Here is a 15,633-nt window from a genome sequence, read left to right as displayed (position 1 = left end):
ACAGATATTAGATCTAAGTGGAGAGGAGGAAAGGAACATAAAGAAAAGACAAATAAAAAACCTGTATCATAAAGAAGCTTTTAAAATGAAGACATAATTGAAGAAAGAGTTCAAATCTCAAAGCAGTTACAAATCACATTCCATTCCTTACAGAGACTTTTCCAACAGAGACTGTTGCTGTTGGAGTCCCTCGCTTTATGTGATTCCAGGCCTGCTCACTTTCTTGATCCACACCTACTCCAGGGGAAATACCTTCCTTGCCTAGCTCCTGGTGAGAGTCTCATTACCTCCCAGTGTCAGCCTTTCTGCTCTTTCCCAGGCTGTTCTGTTTTTCCCATGCATGAGCCAACCACCAGACTCTTGAAAGGTCCAAATGATGCTCACATCCTATGTCCTCCATTAAGTTCTCTTTTGGAAGTGGAAAAATTACCAAGTAAATATATTGTATAAAAAATACAAATTTTGTGAAATTTGATTTTATGTAGGCAAAATATAACCATAATTGCATGTATTAAAAAACCAGAAGGATGTTTACATATCTACAGGCAAATAGGTACCGTTTCAGCAGCATTTAGTTTTCTTTTTTAAAAACTGGTAAAAAATCGTAAAATTTTAACCATTTTAAGCATACAGTTCAGTGGCATTAGGCACATTCCCATTTTTGTGAATCATCATCACTATCTGTCTCCAAAACTTTTTCTTCTTTTCAAACAGAATCTCTACCCATTAAACAATAACTCCTAATTTCCTCTTCCCCTCAACTCCGGATAATCACCATTCTACTTTTTGTCTCAGTGAATTTGACTACTTTAGGCCCCTCATGTAAGTAGAAGCATTTAACATCCTTAAAATCGAATAAATCATTTTATTTGTCCATTACCTCTACTTTGCACATTCAACATTCTTGTTACTTGTTATTCTCCAAACTGATTAGAAAGAGGTTTAAGTTCTAACTGATTGAATGTAACCATGTTAACAGGGGGTTTTTCTTGGTACCAATAGGCAAGTCTCTCTAAGCTTTGAAGGTGCCAATACTAGAGAAAATTTATTCTGATGGAGAAATAAAACTGAAGGAGAAAGTTGAGAGAGCTGAGTTATACACCGAAGAAAGATCACAGAAAAGACCCAAATGACAGAATTCAGTGTCTCTTTCAGTGGGTTGTGTGGGTTTTAATTTAGTCAGTAGGTAAGTGTACCAGCTGGCTTGAGACCACAAGGCTGGACATATTGGTCCTGGACTGGAATAGAAGGCAAGGTATCTGGTTTTGGTTCATCACATGAGCTCATTCATAATTCAGAAAAAGAAAACATAGTCAGGTGTTTGTTCTGATTCTTGGTTAGGAAACTTTCAAATGCTGCAATTGTTAAGAATTAATAAGATGATATTTCTGATGTTTAAAATTGATTCACTGGCTTTTCATAATAGATAAAGACTTCACATTTAAATAGTTATTCCAGAATGGCCTTTTATAATTGAGCTTTGTTTAGGTAACATTCTAAAAGGCATTAACTCACTAATCATCAATCATTTAAAGACTCTCTGCGGTGTTTCAGGCATAGTGCTATGCACTGGGGTAAAAAGTACTACGTTCAAATAATTCACGACAAAATAGTGCTAGGTGGGAAGGCAGGTAGGTAAGTAGCTAGCTACGTAGATAAATAGAGACAAGGGTGAAGAAAAGAGAGATAGGAAGAGAGAGAGACAGAGGGAATAAAAAGCGATGTGGCAAACTAAGGATCGGGTAAAGGGTAAATAAAAGTTCTTTGTACTATTCTTACAACTTCAAGTTCAAAATTACTTTTTAAAGGTGCTACAGAAAGTAAGAAGATAGACTATAAAAGTGATAACTAGTTCATTTAAAAGGTCACGTTGTAAAAGGGTCTTCCAACCTTATTTTTTTTTAAAGGAATGATTCCTTATCACACTAATAGAGATTTAGAGGAAAATGTACTTCCACAGGAATAAGCTTGCAAAATACCACGCTCCTCTCCCAGACAGTCTAGTGTACATTTTAGCATATTCAAAGATCAGAGAAGTCCCCTAGGAAATAAAGCCAACTACTTTATTCTATTTAATACAGAATATCCCAGTGTATTTGACCATAGAACTCCTTTTTTTTTTTTTAGTAACATCTACTAAAATAGAGATTTCAGAAATGCCATTGTAAGATAAGGAACATTATCTCAATTTGTGTATAAATTCAATTAGAAGAAGGAGTCTACATGTAAAGCATTGTATGCTCCTGAGTTTACACAGATATAGTTCCAATTGGTCCTCAGATACCTTTGTGTGAAGGTATAGACGTGTGGCCCTCCCTTAATTAGAAACTCTTATCCTTAATGTGGTATTTATTGAATTTCACACTGAGATAAATAGTTTTTGTTTATGCAATTTCCCAGGACTAATTGCTGAGTTTTTAGAACAGTCTTTCACTAAGCTTTAATGACTACAATTAAATGAACCACTAAGATAAAACAAATTATCAATTCAGCCACCTATTGTGAATTGGTTGATCTTGAAGTACCTGAGGAAAACATGTGAGATTGTTGGCCTTTTGCCTAAGATTGCTGGAGACAAGATTATCCAGGTAAGTTCTCCTTGTTCCCTTGAGTCTTTTCTCAAAATTCCCCAAGAGTAGAAGGTGACTTCAGAAGTATAACATCTGATTTTTCTCTATATCAATAAAGAAATCCCTGTTAACATGAACTCTCACTGTATGCTTCGTTAGTAGAAAAGTTTGCAAACGAATACTTGGAGAAATTTTAAGAAATAGTTGAGAACAATTTTTCTTTTTTTAAAAAAGATTTATTTATTTATTATTTTAGGGAGAGAGAGAGAGAGAGCACCAGTGGGAGGGACAGAGGGAGAGGGAGAGGGAATCTCAAGCAGACTCTCTGCTGAGCACGGAGCCTGCCATGGGGCTTGATCTCATGACCCCAAGATCACAACCTGAGCCGAAACCAAGAGTCAGTTGCTCAAACAAGTGAGCCATCCAGGCGCCCCAGCAATTTTTCTTCATAAAAAAAATTCCCAATAAAAAACTTGAATAAGCTGTCTCATGTCTTAAGTGATAAAAACACATCTTGGAAGTGAATTCAGAGAATGCTAATTTTTATTTTTTATTTTTTAAAAGCTTTACTTTTTTTATTTTAAAGATTTTTATTTATTTATTTGTCAGAGAGAGAGAGAGTGAGCACAAGCAGGGGGAGCGGCAGGCAGAGGGAGAAGCAGACTCCCCACTGAGCAAGGAGCCTGATGCGGGACTCGATCCCAGGACCCTGGGATCATGACCTGAGCTGACGACAGATGCTTAAACGACTGAGCCACCCAGGCATCCCAGAGAATGCTAATTTTTAAAGTTTACAAACTAAATGTGTATTCAGTTGCTACTGATTAACTCTAGTATTCTGTTCCTTTCTATATATATATTTAGGGCAAATGCCCAATACATGAACAAAAACAGAAATACTAATCCAGTTATAAGAAATATAATGAATTATCTCCACAATAATAATGTATATTGCTAGTAATAATGTTATATTATTAATATTATAGCTAGTAATAACAATGTAATTGCTAATATTTATAAAGATATTTTCTAACTGAAGTAGGTTTTCTTCATAATTATACATGTAAAGTCATAGAACAGAATGCAGTGATTCTTTTTTTTTTAAAGATTTATTTATTTATCATTTGAGAGAGAGAAAGCAGGGGAAGGGGCAGAGGGAGAGAAAGAATCTCAAGCAGACTCCCCACTGAGCGTGGAGCCCATTGAGGGGCTTGATCCCATTCCCTGATCTGAAATCAAGAGTCAGATGCTCAACCAATTGAGCCACCCAGGCGCTTCCAGAATACAATGATTCTTAAAGAGCAAGTATCGATCTAATAATGCACCAATTCTCATTTAATTAATGGACTACATTGCTAAAAAAGTAAGTGTATTAGTGTAAAACCTGGTATTACTAAGTAGATAAAAGGAAGAAAAAGGATATAATGCCAAATAGATGGAGCTTCAAAACATCAAATTATCATTTTCCAATGATATTCCTAATTCACATATTTCTTTACAGTTCTTTACAACTATGCTCAGCACACTGTGTAAACTGTCATTTAACCATGTTAATTATCTTGAATTCTTTCTTTAAACTTGTGCCTTGGGTTATGTGAAATAATGAAAAATAAGAGAAGAAAGAAAGATTAAATGAAGAGAGACAAAGAAGAACCGAACATTCCCTGTGATGGTTTTTGTATTAAAATATAAAAGGACATAATTTTATTTCTAATGGTGGATTATTATGTGGAAAATGCTAATTATTTTTTTTTCTTGGTTAGACCAAAGGTAGAGAAAATGGGTTTTAATTATTTACAAAAGAACTACAAGTTAGAGATCCATTAATTCATTGAAACACTTCATAACCACCTACCATTCATTCATTTAATTCAGAGATTTGTGAACAACAGCCCATGGGCCAGCCACCAGGATTTACAAAGTTTTACTGGAACAAATCTATGTCCATTCATTATATTTTCTATGGCTGCTAAAACAGCTGAGTGGAGCAGTTCCAACAGAGACTTACTGGTCCACAAAGCCTAAAATATTTATGAATGGGCCCTTTACAGAAAGATTTTGTAGACTCCTGATTTAAGCAGGACTCCTCATTTGTTATCATTTAACAAGTGTTTTTTTCAGAGTCAATCTGGCATTGATCTCCGGGTTAAGACTCCAGCAATGAACATACAGCTATCAGCTCTGCCCCACGGAGTTTATACTCTAGTGGAAGAGACCATTAAACTGCAGCATAATCAAGTCTAGAATAGGGGAAATGTGGCCAGTGATGGGAACACAGATCAAAGGCACCAAACCTGGAATGGAGAAGGGTGTATGCAGTAAGGGTAACCCTGGAAGGAAATGATATCTAAACTGAAATCTGAAGGTCAACAGTCAGTCAGGAAAGTAAAACCTGGGGCTGGGAGAGATGGGGGAGAAGGAGGGAGCTGGAGGTAGGTTGTGAGTGTTGCAAGGAGAAAGACAAATGCTGAGTCCCATGGATAAAAGAAAGTGTGGCATGAGTGATGTCTAGTCCAATCAGAGCAAAGGCTTCTAGGGAGAAGTAGTAAAAAGAAAGCTAGAAAAGCAAGCAGAACCCAGATTATGAGACTTATAAGGATCTCATGCCAAGGAAAATAGAAAGTCATTGAAGGATTTAAATTATGAGATACGATCATATTTATATTTTAGAATGATCATTTAGACTTCAGTCTGGAGCTTGGAGGGGAGAAAGGCTAGAGTCAGAAATAACAATTAAGAAGCTGTTGTAACAGGGGCGCCTGGGTGGCTCAGTCGATAAGCGTCTGCCTTTGGCTCAGGTCATGATCCCAGGGTCCTGGGATCGAGCCCCGCATCGGCTCCCTGCTCAGCGGGAAGCCTGCTTCTCCCTCTCCCACTCCCCCTGCTTGTGTTCCCTCTCTCGCTGTGTCTCTCTCTGTCAAATAAATAAATAAAATCTTTAAAAAAAAAAAAAAAGAAGCTGTTGTAGACATTTGGGCTCTTTCCATAATTTGGCTATTGGTGATAATGCTGCTATAAATATTGGGGTTCATGTATCCCTTCAAATCAATAAAATTACTAATTTGTAAAAACACTATTTCCAGGGGATACATGCACCCCAGTGTTTACACACAAACACACACACACACACACACACACACACACTGGAATATTACTCAGCCATAAAAAAGAATGAAATCTTGGCATTTGCACCAACGTGGATGGAGCTTGAGAGTATTATGCTAAGTGAAGTAAGTCAGTCAGAGAAAGACAAATACCATACAATTTCACTCATATGTGGAATTTAAGAAACAAAACAAATAATCATAGTGGGGAAAAAAGAGAAGCAAATCAAAAAACAGACTCTTAACTATAGAGAATAAACTGATGGTGACCAGAGGGGAGGTGGGTGGGGGGATGGGTGAAACAGGTGATGGGGATTAAGGAGTGCATGTGTTGTGATGAGCACGAGGTGACGTATGGGAGTGTTAAATCACTATACTGTACACCTGAAACTAATATTACACTATATGTTAACTAACTGGAATTTAAATAAACACACACACACAAAAAGAAGCTGTTGTAGAGATGGAATTCCTGGTTACAGACAAGTGAGGAGATTGGCAAATCCTCTACCTGAAAAGCAACTATAAAGCTGGAAAAAAATGGCAAACAAATCATCCTTCAACATTCTGAAAATTAATAAAAGCATGCAACAATCTGAGAAGCATTTGTATTTGAAAAGCTGCTTAACTTCCCAAGTGGGAACATGGGTATCTGTAGTGCTCTGGACTTGGGCCACCCGCTTCCTCCCCCAGCTCAGTGGACAAGGAAATTTTCCAAGGCAGGGCAGGTCACAAGGACCAGTAGCACTTTCTCCCTAACTGGTGAAGGGGCTTGCTCAGTGCGGTGTGGTGGGAAAAGACTGCATCCAACAGTGTTATTGGTAAAAGTGACAATCACAATAGTTGAATAGGAAAGGCTCACAGCTCTGCTAGGCTGAGGTTGTAGCCATTGTTGGAGAAGGCATATTTCTTGCTTGTCTGTGTGTATGTGCTGCTTACACTGGAGAAAACCCAAAGCAGTTACAATGCCTTGTTGACCCTGAAGCTGAGCGCATGTGCATAGGAGACGCAAAAGGGCCCAGAGTAGAAGCCTAGGCATACTTGAAAATGGCATGAACTCTGAATGTCGCCCACTTCACCCTGGTACATATTTATCCAGCAGAGAACAGAAGCCTTACTGGCTTGACGTGGTTGAGTCCTACCTCTACCCAACCTCTGTCTAAACGAAGCAGTGCAGACACAGTGGTGACTTTAAAGAAGCAAGGTTAAAAATAAAAACAAGACTATTTAAAAAACCAAAAAACATGAAGCAGAGACATCAGTAGGCACAAACCACAAACCACAGAGGAGATAGATTTCACAGATCTTGCCAGGTAAATTACTCGGCAAAGAAATAAACAAAACTGCAACCAAAACAATCTTCAGTGGGTAGAAAAATCAGAATCCAGAGTTGCTTTAAATGTATTACCTAAAATGTCCAGATTTCAACAAAAACTGCTAGACACTCAAGGAAACAGGGAAGTGTGACACAGACTCAGGAAGTAAAGGAGCTTAATAAAATTTGCCACATGTAGCCGAGTTGTGTTCTTCGGCGGTTCATATCCTCTAAGAAGCAGACCCAGATGAGATTAGGCATGCAAAAGATTCACTGGCAGGAATGCCTGTGAATATGAAGGGAGAAGGGAGCAGAAATAGGTAAGGAGAGCCCTGGGGCCCCAGTGTAGGTCTGAGACCTTGGAAATGAAGAGCAGGAAAAGAAGGATCGGCTAGGGAGACCCTAAGTTGTAGTGCAGTTCTGAGACAGTCTCGGCTATCCCTATTAGAGAAGCCCAGTGCTGGGCAGGCTCAGCTGTGGTACCCACACTAAGTGACTGCCTGGGAACAACAAGGAGAAGTGTGGTCTCAGTGTGACCAACAGATGTGAAGATTCAGCTGCTCAAACATACGACCTTTTGGCCTTCCGTAATACATCCATGCCTGCATGCCCACTCCCAGCAGCCTCTTTCTTCTGTTTGGCTCTCCTCTTCTGGTTTGCCAGAATAACTCAGGCTTCTCCACTTTACTTGGCATCAGCCACCTCTAGTCTTCTGAGTTTCCCTAATCCCCTGGGGCCTCACCAGAGCCTCCAAAGTCAATGAATTCTCACTTAACCATTCTTTTGTTCCAACCCCCTTGATCAAGAACCCTCTAAATCCAATTCCAGGGGTAATCCCTTCATTCTGCTTCTTTTTTTTTCCTAGATTTTAATTTTTTTAAGTAATCTCTACACCCAACTTGGGGCTCAAACCTACAACCCCAGGATCAAGAGTCACAGGCTCCACCAACTGAGCCAGCCATGTGCCCCATAATCCCCTCATTCTTCATGGTACTTGCTAACTAATTCTTCTAACTCTTTTAGGGTGTAATTTCCTCCTTCCCAGCACATACCTGCCAGGTCACGTGAAGATTTAACCCTGATCATCACTCTGGCAGCCAGGAGAGGTGGTGGGAGCAGCTCCTGAGGGGGGCACCTGTTGCCTTGCAGGGGAAAGGTCTCTGTAATGGCAGCTTCAGGCAGGAGGAGTGATAGCTCCTACTAAGGAAGGGTGACCACCTCTGCAAGCCCAGAGAGTTCTGGGTCCCAGGGTTTGCCAGCCAAGGCCCTGACCTTAGCCTGGGAGACCTGCCTCGTCTGAACATTTCAACATCGCCAGAGTTCTGTGGCTCTGGCATAGCTTCTTCCTGCTGCCAGGCTGTTTTTACTCTTCCTTTTTAGAAGTTAAAGATCTCTTCTTAAGCTGTCAGAGGCCCTCTGGCTCGCACACCTAGCCTTTAATTGTTTGTTAACTGCCCTCAATTTCTCATTATCCCATCGAAGGACATCAATGTAGCTTATTAAAAAATAAGGCAATTTTACTCCCTGTAGGCATTACTCCCTGATATCTTTCACATGTCAGAATCACTGCATTTCTCTCTAATGGGACATTTTCTAAAAATCTTCAGCATTTGGGCTCTCACCTTGTACCAAAGACTATATCATGTCCTCCCCATTGTAGTCAGGATAGGGTCCTTGGTGCTGGCCAGCCAGTGAGTGAGCCAGTCCCAAGCCCCATCTTACTGTCAGTTTTCTCAGACCCAACTCTTGGGACCACCTGTGTCAGTTTAGTTCCTTCAAAAAATAGACACTAAGGTGTGTTAGCCATGCAAGAGATTTCCCAGGGGAAGGATGAGGGGAGGGGAGCAGGAGGAGGTATGGAGAACCCTCAGGTTGCAGTGCAGGTCTGACTCCTGAGGAAGGAGAGCCATAAGGAAGGACTGGGTGGGAAGAAGCTCAGACCTCAGTGGAGTTCAGAGAAAGTCTCAGCAGGGCTGATGGAGGGCCCCAGAGAAGACTGCCTCTAGGAGTCCCAAAGCAGGGAGGCATAGCCCAGCTCGAGTACCCACACCGTGCTCAGACATTGGCTCAGGTATAGCCCTGGGAAGTGTGGCTTGGGGTGTGAGTGCTATGTGGCTCTAGGTGACGCAGCTGGAAGCTGTCAATCAACAGTGACCCTCAGCAGTCCTACTGAGTGATGATATGACAAGTGTAATTCTATCCTCTACACGTGTCTTTTGCCAGTGTTTCTGAGGATCCCCAGACTAGAGCATTTCCACAAATGTCTCCTTTTGTTTTGAATTCCTACTTCTGTGTAAGTGATCTGTCTCCTCTAGTGATATTACCACTTCTGAAAACCTCAATGCTCTCTTGGCATCTATGCCCCAAATTCAAAGATCTCACTTCATTCCCCAAAGTGGTACTATCACAGTGCTATGATAGCTATCTGACATATGAAAGATTTGGTGATAATGAGGGAAATTCCATGAGAGAGACATGAAACACTTAAATTTTAATTTTAGATGCTATCATGCTTAAAGTCCACTGACCGTTGTCCCCTACGAGGAATCTCTTACTAGCCTTTCCCACCCTCCCTCTTCCTCACTTGTCTCTTCCTGAGAACTTTTCTCCATCCATTTCTTATTTCAGTCTCAATTTTCAAAATTCCCCTTCTCTTGGGTTGTCTGGAAGGGCAAAAAATAATAAATATTCCTGTGTTTTGCATTCCTGCATGTAGTTTGTGGACAATGTGTATCTTTTATCTCAACTACTACCTGAGATGAGGCTCTGGAGTCTCATTGGGCATAACCAAAAAAAGGCTTATTAAAGGGTTTTTATTAAATATTGTAGTCAATCCCAGACTTCCGGTACATTCTCATATCTTGGTTTTGGCCACTTCTCACTATATTTTTATCTGCTAATAAATTATTAAAAACTGAATCTCAGGTTAAACAGAAGGTTATGATAGACCTCATGCAAAGATGCAAGAAAACAAACAGCCATAAGCCACAGACTTTTCTATGCTATTCCTCATCTCAAGTTCATTTTCCAATCTATTGGTATTTTCATCTTTGAAGGAGGTAACATTCAGTAATGGTAAATGTGCATTAAAAAGACTACATATCAATTTATGAACAGATGTAGGCATGTAGCCAACATGTATAAAAGGAAAATGTTTTAGGAAGCTGATTCTTTGATGTGTATGTTCTTTTATAAGAATTTTTCTTTATCTCTCCCATAAAAAAAGAAGCCTAGTTCAAAGCACAATCAGTCTTTCATGGTAAGGACAATGGATGGAAGCAATTTGAAGCAAATGCCCTTTGATTAAATAGATGACTATTTGACTTCTTAATAAATAATAAACATCAAAATAAAAACCTAGATCTTTTCAAGTTCACATGGCTATGGCTTATTTTAGCAGAATTAAAATGGTATATGCACTTTGAACTCTGTAGCTTAACTATTTTTTAAAGGACTCCTTGGAAATGATTTTAAAATAACCCAACAACGTTCATGCACCAAAGCATGGAAAACTGAAAGCAAATCAAGATCCCCAGAATATATATTTCCCTTTCAGCATCACCTTGTACCTGTGGCTTTGACTGCAAAACGACCCTTGGACGTGTTTATTTTGAAGTCACTTTTGATAGGAGGAGGCATGTGCTGCAATATACAGATAAGCAGGAAATGAACCATGGATGAAAAATCTATTAGTTCCAAAACTCAAAGAGAATAGTGGCCTCAGCACTGCATGCTTGTCCCTTTGCTAATTTAAAATTTTCTCTGTTCCCAATGATGCCACCTAATGGTCCCAATTCTGAACCAGCCTATCTTGCATTTGTACTAATTTATCAGTACGGGGAATTTATTTTCTTACCCACAAATTCTGAGGAAAAGTGATCCTTTTCTCACGTATTCTCTGCTGGGATGCCCCAGCAAAGGTAGCTATGGTCATACCACTGGAAAACCAGTTGCCCTTCTGTTGACAACACCAGCTGGCTCTTGCTTCAATCATGGCTGTCCCTTTAAAAGGTCAGAATTTTATTTTCTTCCCCACGGTTGGGAAAATGTGTTCTCCCTGGTGAGTCGGAGATTCTTTCCCTCCAACACACACAAAGCATAAAAATACAAAACAATAGCTCTACACCCAAGCTTAATTCTAATTATGTAGCTCCCTGAGAAGGCATTAGCTGAGAAAAAAGACCGCAGCTTATCTGCTTACAACCTGCTTGGCCTTTTGACTATGGCGGAGAGATTTTCTAAACGGTTACAGTTATTAGAATAGAACTACTAATAAGCTAATATTAGCTTGTTAATTTTTTTAAAATTTTAAATTAATTTCAGAAGTGAGAATAAAAAGTATAAGTTGCCTTCATTTCCCCCTGCCTGGTCGGAAACTTTTCACATTCGTATCATGTAACAGTTTGCTGTGTATTCTTCGTGACCTCTTAACACATTTACATATATACTTACATGTATAAGTATATGTAGCAGGTGGAATAGCGCCCCCAGAAAATTCACATCCACGTGGAACCTCAGAATATGATCTGATTTTGGAATAGGGTCTTTGCAGATGTGACCAAGGTAAGGAAGGGTCTTGAGATGAGCTCATCTGGGATTAGAGAGAGCCGTAAATTCAACGAGGACTGCCCTTACAAGAGACAGAAAAGAAGATGCAGACACACGGAGGAAAAGATACATGAAGATGAGGGCAGTAATTGGAATGGCGCCCTCCATAAGCCAAGGAGCACCAAGGATTATTTGCAACCACCAGAACCAGAAGAGAGGCCTGGAGCAGATTCTCCCTCAGAGCCTCCACAGGGAACCAACCCTGCTGACGCCTCGATTTTGGACTTCTGACTTCCAGAATAGTGAGAGAATACATTTCTGTTGTTTTAAGCCATCCAGTTTGTGGTAATTTATTGTGGCAGCCCTAGGAAACTAATATAGTACATATTTACACACATGCACACAGATAATTATTATCTTGGAAAGTTTCCATAAGAATCAGTGGTTCTGGAGCGCCCGAGTGGCTCAGTCATTAAGCGTCTGCCTTCTGCTCAGGTCATGATGCCAGGGTCCTGGGATTGAGCCCCGCATCGGGCTCCCTGCTCCGCGGGAAGCCTGCTTCTCCCTCTCCCGCTCCCCTTGTTTGTGTTCCCTCTCTCGCTCTGTCTCTCTCTGTCAAATAAATAAATAAAATCTTAAAAAAAAAAATCAGTGGTTCTCAGTGGAGGCTGTACTGCCCCACACAGAAACACGTGAAGGTAGTTTGGGTTTCAGATAATTGGAGGATGCTATGGGCATTGAGTGGGCAACGTTCATACCAGTCCCACACAATGAGAAATTCTTCAACCTTCTGCCTGACTTTTGAATATCTCACCAGACATTTATGTAGGTGAAAAACCCATTTACAATTATTTGAGGCTAGGACCTTATGTTGTTATACAAGTAAACACAAGCCACAGTTTTAATATGCATACATTTTCTGAATTTTCAAAAAATACAATTACTGTAAAGTGAGAGAACTCTGCATTTTCTTTTGTTTGGAATCATGTCTGTGCAACTTGTCCGCATTGGTACCCGTCTCAAAGGGTCCGATGGTACTATTTTACCTGTTAATTTCATTGTGCCTGAACCTTTACATAATTAAATGGATACTGTATTCATCAGGGTTCTCCTGATTAATATGAAGAGGTTTATTATAAGGAATTGACTCGTGTGATAATAGAGGCAGACACGTCCCAAGGTCTGTAGAGTGAGTTGGAGACACAAAAAAGCCAATGGCATAGTTCTTGTCTAAAGGCCAGCTGGCTTGGAACCCAGGAAGAGCTAAGGTTTCAATTCAAATCCAAAGGCAGGGAAAAGAAAACATGCCACAGTTTGAAGGCAGTCAGGCAGGAGGAATTGCTTCTTACTTAGATGAGGATCAGCCTATTTGTTCTAGTCAGGCCTTCAACTGATTGGATGAGGCTCACCCACATTAGGAAGAGCAATCAGCTCTACTAGATCTACTGATTTAAATGTTAATCTCAGGGCACCTGGGTGGCTCAGTCGTTAAGCATCTGCCTTCGGCTCAGGTCATGATTCAGGGTCTTGGGATCGGGCTCCCTGCTCAGTGGGGAGCCTGCTTTTCCTTCTCCCACTCTCCCTGCTTGTGTTCCCTCTCTCGCTGTCTCTCTCTGTCAAATGAATAAATAAAATCTTTAAAAAAAAATGTTAATCTCATCCAAAACATGCTCACAGACACACACAGAATAGTGACTGGCCAAATAGGTATCTAGGCACTCTGTGCCCCAATCAAGTAGACATATAAAATCAATCATCACAGATATTAACACACATCTACCTCATATTTTAGTTAAATGTTATATTGGTTTCTAAAACACTAATTATCTAAGGTTATATTATCTATGAATTTTGTTTTACAATAGTAAAGGCGGGGAGCACGCTTGGGTGGCTCAGTCGGTTAAGCATCTGCCTTCGGCTCAGGTCTTGATCCAGGGTCTTGGGATCAAGGCCCAGTCAGGCTCCCTACTCAGCGGGGAGTCTGCTTCTCCCTCTTCCTCTGCTCCTCTCCCTGCTTGTGCTTTCTCTCTCGCTCTCTCTCTCTAATAAATAAATAAAATCTTTTAAAAAAATAAAATAAATAAAAAATAGTAAAATGGGCATTAGAAAATATTCAGTATAAAGAGAAGTCATTGGCTATTAGAGGGTCAAGAAGCACCCCTTGGCTGTGCTGCATTCGACTGCAATGGTTTAATAATCCTCTATATGTGGACATATAATAATATATTTAATTAATTAACACTTCAGTTGTTTTTTTATTTTTATTTTTTGCTATTACCAAAAATATCATGAAGAACACCCTCAAACATGTATCTTTGTACATTTTACAATATTTCTGTATAATAGATTCCTCAAAATAGAATTCCTCAAGAGTATACACATTTAAAATGTTAATAGAGGGCGCCTGTGTGGCTCAGTCATTAAGCATCTGCCTTCAGCTCAGGTCATGATCCCAGGATCCTGGGATCAAGCCCCGAATCGGGCTCCCTGCTCAGTGGGAAGCCTGCTTCTCCCTCTCCCACTCCCCCCTGCTTGTGTTCCCTCTCTCTCTGTCAAATAAATAAATAAAATATTTAAAAAATAAAATGTTAATAGACACTGTAGCAGGGGGTTTCAAGACTAGAACTCTCTCTTCAATGGAAATTATATACCAAAGAGTATAAAACAGATATATGTAGGGATGCTTTTGAAATGAGGATGGAAATCTGGAAGCCCCACCCATTCCTCTGTGGGCCAAGGTAGTTCTTGGGCATCTCCACAGGGCTCCTCAGGTGTCAGGAGCATAGTTTAAAGACTGCTGGCCTGAGATACAATTTACCCCTTTCTTGGTGGCTTTGGCTTTGTAGGATAGCCCTATGAGGCTCCTCAATACCTGCTCCTCACTCTACCTGACATCCAGGTCATTATCATCAGGTTAAGGGTCAGCCCAGTCATCAGGTGTATAGGCTAACCAGCTAGAATCCCCAGGCTGCCTTTATTATTATAATTTGTCTTAAAAATATTTAAAATACGCATACTAGAAAGTACAGAAAATGTAAACATACAGCTTAATAAAAGAGCATAATGTACATACCTATATAGGCACTACCCAGATAAAGAAATAGAACCCTCCTAGCGCTTCATGCTAAACACAACCACCTCATTCCACCCCAAACGTAACCACTGTACTGATATTATAGGAATCACTGCCTTGTTTTTCTTTACACTTGTACTCTAGTAAATACTATTATAAGTAAATACACTATAGTTTCTTTTTTATGGTTCGGGGACTTCATATCAAAGGGATAATACTGCAGCCATTTTCTATTCTTTGGTGCAATATTATTTTTGTGAAATTTTTAATTTTTATGTGCTATTGCGTATGGTTATAGTTTTTATTTTTTATTGCTATGTGACATTCAATTCTATGAATATACCATAATTTAATTATCCATTCCATTGTTAATGGGCATTTGGTTGTTTTCAGTTCAAGGCTATTATAAATAATGCTGCTATGAACTTTTCCATACATATCTTCTAGTTCACGTAGTCTTGCATTTCTATTTCACAAACAGCTAGAGATAGAATTGCTGGGACATAGGATATGCACCTGAGCTTTCTAAGTAAATGACCAGTTCTACTGGTTTTAAAAAGTATTTTTACCTGTAGATTACCTGATATCCACATGTGGTTGCAATAATCAGTTCTCAGATATTTTCCATTATATTTTATAAAACATGGGATTGCATAGGGTTTCTTTTGGGGTTATGAAAATATTCTAAAGTGAGTGGTTATGATTACACAACACTAAATAGACTAAAAACCTCTGAATTATACACTTTAAAATTTTATGGCATGTGAATTATTCTCAATTGTTATAACAAACAAACAAACAAACTTCCAAATGACAATAAGAATTCAGGATTGTTGATGACAGAAGCAATGTAATAGGGGACTCTTTCTACCTCCAACCAATCTACCAGGAATTATGTGTTGGGGGAGCGGGGCAAGGAATGGGGAATGGGGGGGTAGGTAAAGAAGGAGAGGGGACAGGGATGCCTGGGTGGCTCAGTTGGTTGGGTGTTTGCCTTCGGCTCAGGTCATGATCCCTGGGGTC

At 39.8% G+C, this 15,633-nt stretch overlaps 1 long non-coding RNA gene across 1 annotated transcript in view; it reads right to left on the bottom strand.

Moving 5' to 3' along the window:
* Positions 1-15,633, bottom strand: part of LOC145723256 (uncharacterized) — a 62,505-nt gene that overhangs the window by 25,565 nt on the left and 21,307 nt on the right. The window lies entirely within an intron of this gene.

This window comes from Leptonychotes weddellii, chromosome 9 (genome assembly GCF_054177405.1).
Source record: "Leptonychotes weddellii isolate Sample4059 chromosome 9, ASM5417740v2, whole genome shotgun sequence".
Lineage (NCBI taxonomy): Eukaryota > Metazoa > Chordata > Mammalia > Carnivora > Phocidae > Leptonychotes > Leptonychotes weddellii.
This window is presented reverse-complemented; position numbering and strand designations above follow the sequence as displayed.